We start from the raw sequence: 8,610 nt of genomic DNA, 5'->3' as shown, positions 1-8,610 counted from the left end.
TCTATGTGCCTATATTTATAGGTTTAGTATTAAGGGAGCAGAAGACCATTGGGCCTCCACTCAAGTACTCCCTCAATGCAAGAATACTTTGTTCTATTAAACTGGCATTCTGTGATGCTCACCTTCCCGATACAACCATTGAAGACAAAGCGGGTGAATAAACAAAAGTGGTGAAGAAAGCTGATGGTGCTTGGCTATCAAGAGAGATAGCGTCTGGGTATTAAAGGCTTGAAGGTAAACAAGCGGCCATCTAGCTCAGAAACCACAAAGTCCACATGGAAGAAGCACACCAGCCTGTGTGATCACGAGGTGTCAAAGGGATCAGGTATCAGGCATCAAAGAACAAAAAATCATATCATTGTGAATGAGCAGGGGGAGTGCAGAGTGGAGACCCAAAGCCCATTTGTAGGCCACTGGACATTCACTTACAGAAGGGTCTCGGAGAAGAGACGAGCCAGTCAGAGTGCGATGTAGCAACAACGAAACATACAACTTTCTTCCAGTTCCTAAATGCTTTCTCCCCCTGCCCCCCACTATCATGACCCCAATTCTACCTTACTAATCTGACTAGACCAGAGGATGTACACTAGTACAGTTAGAAACTGGAAACACAGGGAATCCAGGGCAGATGATCCCTTCAGGACCAGTGGTGTGAGTGGCGATACTGGGAGGGTGGGTTGGAAAGGGGGAACGGATTACAAGTATCTACATATAACCTCCTCCCTGGGGGACGGACAACAGAAAAGTGGGTGAAAGGAGACATCGGACAGTGTAAGACATGACAAAATAATAATTTATAACTTACCAAGGGTTCACAAGAGAGGGGGTAGCGGGGAAGGAGGGGGGAAATGAGGAACTGATGCCAGGGACTTACGTGGAGAGCAAATGTTTTGAGAATGATGAGGGTAATGAATGTACAAATGTGCTTTATACAATGGATGGATGTATGGATTGTGATAAGAGTTGTATGAGCCCCTAATAAAATTATTTTTTTTAATGAAACGAGAGAGAGAGAAAGGACATGGCTTTGGAATCCCTCCAGTTTCCTTACCCACCAGCGCTAAACACTGGTTTGAGTGGTTACCAAAACAGGAAAAGGGAAATGAAAATTGACTTTAAGGTTTGTGTGTTTTTAAAGGGGAGGAGGGTATAAAATTGGGGTGGGGTGGACATGGGCAGCCATTCCCAAAAGAATATCCAAAAAATGACCTTTAGGCAAATAAAAATGTCCAAGTGGGCTCACAACAAGTGAAATACAAATTGAAATTAGTCCAAAATCACTCTATTCTCCCATCAGACGGGCAAAAAAAAAACCCTTGGCAATGACTTTGTTGGCACGACTGTGAGGAAACAGGAACCACTATCGTTGCTTGTGAGAATACAAATCAGTAGAGGAAATTAGGAAACAACTCTTGGTAGAGGGGAGTTGGGAAATAGCTAAGAAAACTACAAATGTGTTTTCTTCTTGATGAGTCAGCCCATGCCTGGGAAATGACCCTGAAGAGCTTTTCCATTCATTAAAAAACATGCACACGAGTTTAGTCATTGCAGCACTGTTTGAAATCGCACAATTCTGGAAACTACCAAAGTGTTTAAATAAAGGAACTGCAAACACCAAGAAGGGAGCGTCCAGGCAGGAAGAGCTGTGGGAACGCCTCTGGAGGGGAGGCTAGGATATAGCTTAAGTTTTAAACAAGAGCAAAGTGCAAGTGAGTCACTAGAGGACACTCTTTGTGTAGAAAAGAAGGAGCAGAGAATAAAATAGGAGAAAAGATGAAAGGAGAGTGAAGGCGTGTCTGACCCGCCTCATAGGAATCAACTGTGGGCTGACATGGATGATGATTCACTCTGTCCCTGTCCCCCATCCCACCCCACCCCCACCCCGGTGAAATGACATGCAGAAAGGTGTTCAGGCACCAGACCATGTTAAAAACAACATACTTACTTATGAATGGCATTGCTGAACTGACAAACACAAGGGGATTACAAGGTAGTATTTCATCCACAGTGTAATGAGTTTTATGAAATAAATCAATAAATATTACACGCATTGTTCCAGCTAATGTTTTTATACCTATGGATGGAAAGAACTATGGGATCTTAAAATACGCGTTTAAAAAGAGTAAGGAATGCAAATTTGCTGTTTCCACATGGGGCAGCCTCCAGGGAAGAAAACAGAAGTTGGGAATTATGGACTAGTATTGGACTTAGGGGTTAACCTTGGACATGTGGACTTGATCTACACTGGACTGAGATGTTTTTTCAATATACAATTGTTCTTTGATATAAAGCTCTGTCTTACACAATATTAGTGTCTCTGAATTTGTTTCTCTAGTCAATCTGGACTGACACAGTGTGTTAGACAGGGTTCTCTAGAGAAAGAAAACCAGGACACTTATGATTTTATAGATAGATCGATAGATAGATATGAATAGGGTTATACAGCACAAAGGACTGTAACAGCTCATTAGTCCACAGAGCAGTACAGAGGGCTCAGCTCAACTCACTTCCGTGAAACGGTTAAAATTACTGGAAGTCCTTCAACTCACCAGGGCTGCTGGGTCCAAGGTCAAGGAAGCAGACAGCTCAGTCTTCCCTCGGGAAATACAGGCAGAGTCTTCCTACAGGCAGCAAACAGCAGGGCGGGCCACCAACAGTCAGCAGCTCAGGAGCTTAGGGAAGCAGGCCCAGATGAAATATCGAACTCAAGCAATGCAAGGTGACAGGATCCACCAGCTTCAAGCTCAAGCGATGTACGCACCAGCAGTGTGGAGAAGCGGGTCTTGAAGGAACCTCAAACTCTAGCAACACAATCTGTGGGTTGGCTGTCCCACAGGTAGTGTAGCTCACAAGTTGAGGAAGAGAACTAGTGAAAGCAGGTGCACACTGATTCAACCACCAGAGAGCAAGAGAGGGGCAGGGCCTGTGGAGCCATTTATCTCCTTGCCCTCCAATCAAACTGCCACCTGATTAATCCCACATGTTCCTATTGGCCAGGTTGGCACAATAAACCTATCTATCATGCACAGATATGGAAGCAAATATAATTATATGCATGGGAATGTGTATGTGTGGATGGGTGTACACACACATACATGCATTTCCCAGTTCTGGTGGCACTGTGGATTAAGCGCTGGACTACTGAGAGGAGGGCCAGCAATTCAAACCAAGGGAGAAAGATGAAGCAGTCTTTGATAAACAGCCTTGGAAACCCTACGGAGCAGCCCTGCTCGGTCCCATAGGCTCATTGTAAGTCAGAATTGACCCAACGGCAGTGGACTTGGGTCTGGACTGGTATTCACAGAGGTTCTGAAGGCAATGACGCTCCAGGAATAACCAGCACCTGTAGGGCTTGCTAGGGGGACCCTGGTAGTGTAGAGCTTTCATGTTATGCTGTGAACTACAAGGTCAGCCGTTCAAAACCGCCAGCGGGTCCTTGGAAGCAAGATGGAGTTTTCTAGTCCCATAGAATTACTGTCTCAGAAACTCACAGGGGCAGTTCTACCCTGTCCGACAGGGTCAGTATGAGTCAGCTTCAGCTGGGTAGCAGTGAGTTTCATTTGAGGTTTTGGTAGGCAGCTGTGAGTCAGAATGAACTTGGTGGTACCGTGGAGCTTTTTTGTGGTGGTTGTTTGCTTTTGTGTTGTAGTATTTATATCTTGGGCTCCCAAATCCCATTCTCCATCACAGGAAGCAGAATTTCATGGAGAAAGAGCTGACACCCAGGCTGGAGAGCAAAAGTACAAGATGACCCCAAGGGCCATGTTAAGTATGTTAAGTAATGGCCAGAACATCCTGTTGTCCCCACCAGTACAAAATCCTTCAAGAATGCTTGGGACGCATCAAAAGGACACAGGTGGGGGGCTCCCAGTGGCCACGCGTGCGACAATTTGAGAATGAAGATAATGACCATATGGATTTGGGCACACTAAATACAATAAGAAGCCATGATTCCTTATCAATAGGAATGGATGAGTACGAATAAATGGGGGGGGGGGAAATAAACATTTTCCCTTCTAGTAGAATGTGAACGAATAATTATAGATGGAATGAAGGAATTAGAAAAACCTCTATTTGACACAAATCCTACTTATAATAGACTCCAGTAAGAATCGCTAATGATGCTGAAACGAGCTAATGAAAGTTTAATGAGGTATAATTCAAAATAATGGACTATCTGCATGGTCTCAAGCTATCTCCCCACAAAACCCGTATTAATTATAAAGGTAAAATTGAAACTTCCCCGTCAGGAGCTCAGAAAGTAGCACCTTAACCAAAAGGCATGTCAACATCCCCAAAAGGAGACAGATCCCAGTCTTGTGGCTGGGAGAAGGGAGCCACTTCCCTTTGGGGGTGCTCCTACTTTAAGAAAGCATAAGAACTTCAATCTCATGGAAGCAGCAGACCTCTCAAAACTGAGGAACCATCTAGAAAATGGCTGGTTTGTTCTCCGAAAGACACAGATGGATTGAAGACGAACTGCTTCCGTGGAGATGGCGAGCATCCGACGGTGTGATTGGCCCAAGTTTAGGTCGACTTGGGTGGACCAGGATTCACCCATGCTGTGATCTAACACATGCGATCAACTCCTTGATGGGATCTTCAGCGAGCAACCAAGTGGTTGTGGGAAGAATAGGGTAAGTCACCCCCGAGTTCATCTGACCACAGCCTTGACAACTCCAAGGGGGTTCATTCAGACGTACAGACTGACAGTGTGGAAGGAGCTCACGCCTACTGCTGGGTCTGCATCCTGCACCTGGTTTCTCCACCTCCTGTCATGCTGCCTGCCAATCCCAGCCACCCTCAGTGGACCACCAACCTCGGATTCACTCAGCTTGGCATCCACCAGCCTGTGGTCTCCCTGTTCCCTGCCCGTCAGCCCCTGCAGCTGCAGGAGTTAGGAGAAGCCTCCAGCTGACAGCTGACCCTGGGCTTGAGCCAGATGGGACTTACCCACTTGTACAACTGGGTGAGCCATTTCTTGATCCGAATCTCTGCTTCTAGTCACACGTCTCCAAGCCCCACTGGGTTTTGCTTCTCCGGAGAACCCAGGCTCACGCACATGGTCTTTTAAGGGGATGTTCCTAATGTTCAAGGTCATCGCAAGGTTACATTGTTGCCCCCTGTCGTGGAGTTCCGTGCGACCCTGGGCACAACTGACATGGAGACGCTGCCATGCTCACAAGCACTGCCATGCTTGAGCCCATTGTTGCAGCCACTGTGTCCATCTGCCTCTCTGAGGCCCTTCCTCTGCCTCGATGCCTCTCCATTGTACCAAGCACGAGGCCCTGCTCCAGGGACTGGTCTCTTGTGATACCACGTCCAAAGTGCGTGAGAGGCAGTCTCCCCATCCCGGCTTCTAAGGAGCGCGTGGCTGTGCTTCTGAGACAGCTATGCTTGCTCTGTGGACAGCCCATGATACTGCCATTACCCTTCACCGACACCGTCATTCAAATGCGTCAATCCTTTCTCAGGCCTCCTTTCCTCATCAGCCAACTTCCACTGCGTGCGAGGTCACTCCAATGCCATGGTCAGGGTCACCTGAGCCCTTGTGTTAGACAGGGCTCTCTAGGAAAACAAAACCAGAACACTAATAATTACACACACACACACAGATAGATGTGTAACAGAAGAAATACAGTTGAGAATTTGAAACATGGCGGACGATGTGGACCAGCAACAAACTACTGACACAGTAGAGGAGCCTCTGGGTCTCATCAGGCTCAGCATTTATGTGAAAATGCGAAGTGACCGAGAGCTTCGAGGAAGACTGCATGCATACTATCAGCATTTAAACATGACCCTGGGAGATGTGGAAGACACTGACTACTATAGGAATTGATGAAGAGACGTATGAAGAGATGTATAAATCAACGAAATGGAATATTCCAATACTCTTTGTGCAGGCTGATGGTGTCGTGCTAGTTGCCCCTCCGCTGAGAGTTGGCTGAAAGCCAGAATCTGTTCAGAGGGGAAGAGTGGAGCCCCCTGAATGGAGGCTCCATTCTGAAGAGAAACCCGAGTAAACTTTGATGCTTAGAACTAGCCAAGGATTCATCCTTTGCTGAAATAAGTTGTTGGTTTGCTGCTCTAAACTAAATTTAATTTTTATCCCACCCTTCCAATAAATGTAATCACACAAAAAAGAGAAATAAACAGTTCATTAAATTATTAAGCAGTACCAATGGCTCAGTGCAATGCACTCCCGTTAGACAGTTGTGAGACACTGTCAGTCCTTCAAGTCTTGAGGGCCACTGGGTAGTCCTCTGTAGAGCAATTCAGGATATCCCAGCACAGGCAGCAAACAGCAAGGCAGGTCACCAACAGTCAGCCGGATGACAGTGTCCAACAGTCCCCAGCTCAAGAGATGTAAATTCCAATGGTTTGGCGAAGCAGGTCTTGAAGCAACTTCAAATTACAGTGACATAGTCCACCGGTTAGGTGTCTCACAGGTAGTGTAGCTTGCAAATGGAGGCACAGAACAAGCAAGGCAGCCGCACACTGGTCCGATGACCAAAGAGCAAGAAACAAGAAAGGCGAAGCTCGCCGAGCCATTTATCTCTCTGTCCTTCAATTAATCCCACATGCGTTTATCAGCCAAGTTGGGACAATAAACTAACTACCTCATCCCTCAAAATGATCTCCTTGCTCTTCAACACTTTAAAGCGGTCTTGTGCAGCAGGTGTGCCTCATGCGATGCGTTGTTTGATTTCTCGCCACTGCTTCCATGAACACTACCATCCAAAGCAAACACCCTGCTGTCGGTCCATTCTGACGGCCACCCCTTAGGACAGGGGAGAACCGCCCCCGGGGCTGCTGAGATAGTAACTGTTTACAAGAGTGGGAAGCCTCGTCTTTGTTTTGCAGGACAGCTGGGGCTTTCAAACTGCTGATCTTGCAGGTTGCAGGCCAATGCATAAGAACTATGCCACCGGGGCTCCTGAGCGCCACCATAGCAACAGGATGAATCTATGTCTGAGGTCTGAGTGGGCCCACACAGTTCTAACCTATATTCTAAAGTGAATGCCCAAGTGCCTGTCAGGGGGCGGGGGCGGGGGTGATCAAGTGGCTAGGGTTCATTCTATCCCAAACGAAAAAAAGAAATCTCATTGCTACTAAGTGTAATACTGAAATTCTTTCAGAAGCTACATTCGGGGGGAAAAAGTCTCATTGCCTTTGCGTCCATTCCAACACACATCAGTGACCATTTGTTTTTCAGGCTGCATATCTGTCCAGGGGACAGAGAGGCAGTGATTCCTAATTGCTGACCTTTCTGTGAACGGCCCACCTCCGACGTGCACGCCATCGGGAGTCCTCAGGGAAATGAGCCTTCCTGTATATTTACTAAGGGAAGTGAAACCGAACAACCACCGCTTAATGATGGCCGTGGTTTATAACGTACCGGCAAAAGGAAGTGCTAGGTACATTGGTGCCTAAATGATCCGTGAAACTCAGGGACCATGAACTTGGCTTATCCTCTTTCCTCCTCCTCGCCGCCCTGAACTCCGGGCCGTCTGGGAAGGAAGGAACGCCGGGAAGGCGCGGCGTGCTCTCTTCAGCACAACTGCGGGCTTTGTGCCCCTGAACCCGTGCTCAGAGACACCGGTCAGAACCACAGCGGCACACCACTGCACACCCACTCAAAGTCGCCACCACCACACAGAAAACAAACACCAGCCCCGCTGCTACCGAGTCCAGTCTGGCCCCTAGGGGCCCGGGAGGACAGAAGGGAGCAGCTCCACGGCATCCCTAAAGCTGCCGTCCAAGGCTGCCTCTTTCTCACCCCCATGCTGCCAGCCCCCCTGACGAGGAGCCACGGGTGGGTTCCAACAGGCAACCTCTAGTGGGGCAGTTGGGTGGGAACCAGAGAGCATCATTTTTGGTGGTACCCTGAACCCAACCCATTGATTGTGACTTGATTCCTGCTCACAGCAAACCTTTATAGGATTTCTGAGACTATAAAATCTTAATGGGAGCAGACAGCCTCATCTTTCTCCCGCAGAGTGCCTGGGGGATTGAAACCATCAACCTTGCAGCTAGCAGCCTCTAAACCATAGTGCCATCAACCCGCAAAAAGACCTACTGCCATCAAGTCAATACACACTCATACCTACCTACCCACTGCCCCCAAGTCCAGGCTGAGGCATGGCGACCGGGGTCCCAGGACTGGCACTCTTCATGGCAGCACCTGGCCTCCTTCTCCTACAGGGCGACTCGTGGCTTTGAAACGCTGACCTGTGGTTCGTGGCCAAATGCCTAACCCAGAAAGCCAGCAGGGCTTCTAAATGAATCCCCTCATCGTTGCACATCTCCTCAGCAATCGGGCAGGAGTCACGCTCTTCAAGGAGGGAATGCAGCACTAAGGAGTTCCAGGTGTGTGTGAAAGAATGGCAAACCACACCCCATGACACTGTGCCCAGGGTACAGGTCGGACATGCCACTGCAATTGGGTCCCCTGCTGTAAGCAGCAGCTCCCAGTTTGCCCTTCACCCTATCACCAGAGATTCAAGATCCCAAAGCCCCTGCACCTCGGGGAGTGAGGTAGTTAGTTTATTGTGCCAACCTGACTGATAAACACACGTGGGGTTAATTGAAGGGCAGAGAGCTAAA

At 48.0% G+C, this 8,610-nt stretch overlaps 1 pseudogene; it reads left to right on the top strand.

The window, feature by feature from the left end:
* The first annotated feature begins 5,656 nt into the window (after positions 1–5,656).
* On the top strand, positions 5,657–5,951 carry LOC142458427 (U6 snRNA-associated Sm-like protein LSm3 pseudogene; annotated as a pseudogene).
* Positions 5,952–8,610: the final 2,659 nt, after the last annotated feature.

The sequence above is a fragment of the Tenrec ecaudatus genome, chromosome 10 (genome assembly GCF_050624435.1).
Source record: "Tenrec ecaudatus isolate mTenEca1 chromosome 10, mTenEca1.hap1, whole genome shotgun sequence".
NCBI lineage: Eukaryota > Metazoa > Chordata > Mammalia > Afrosoricida > Tenrecidae > Tenrec > Tenrec ecaudatus.
The sequence above is the reverse complement of the archived record's forward strand: the minus strand, read 5'-3'. Positions and strand labels throughout refer to the sequence as shown.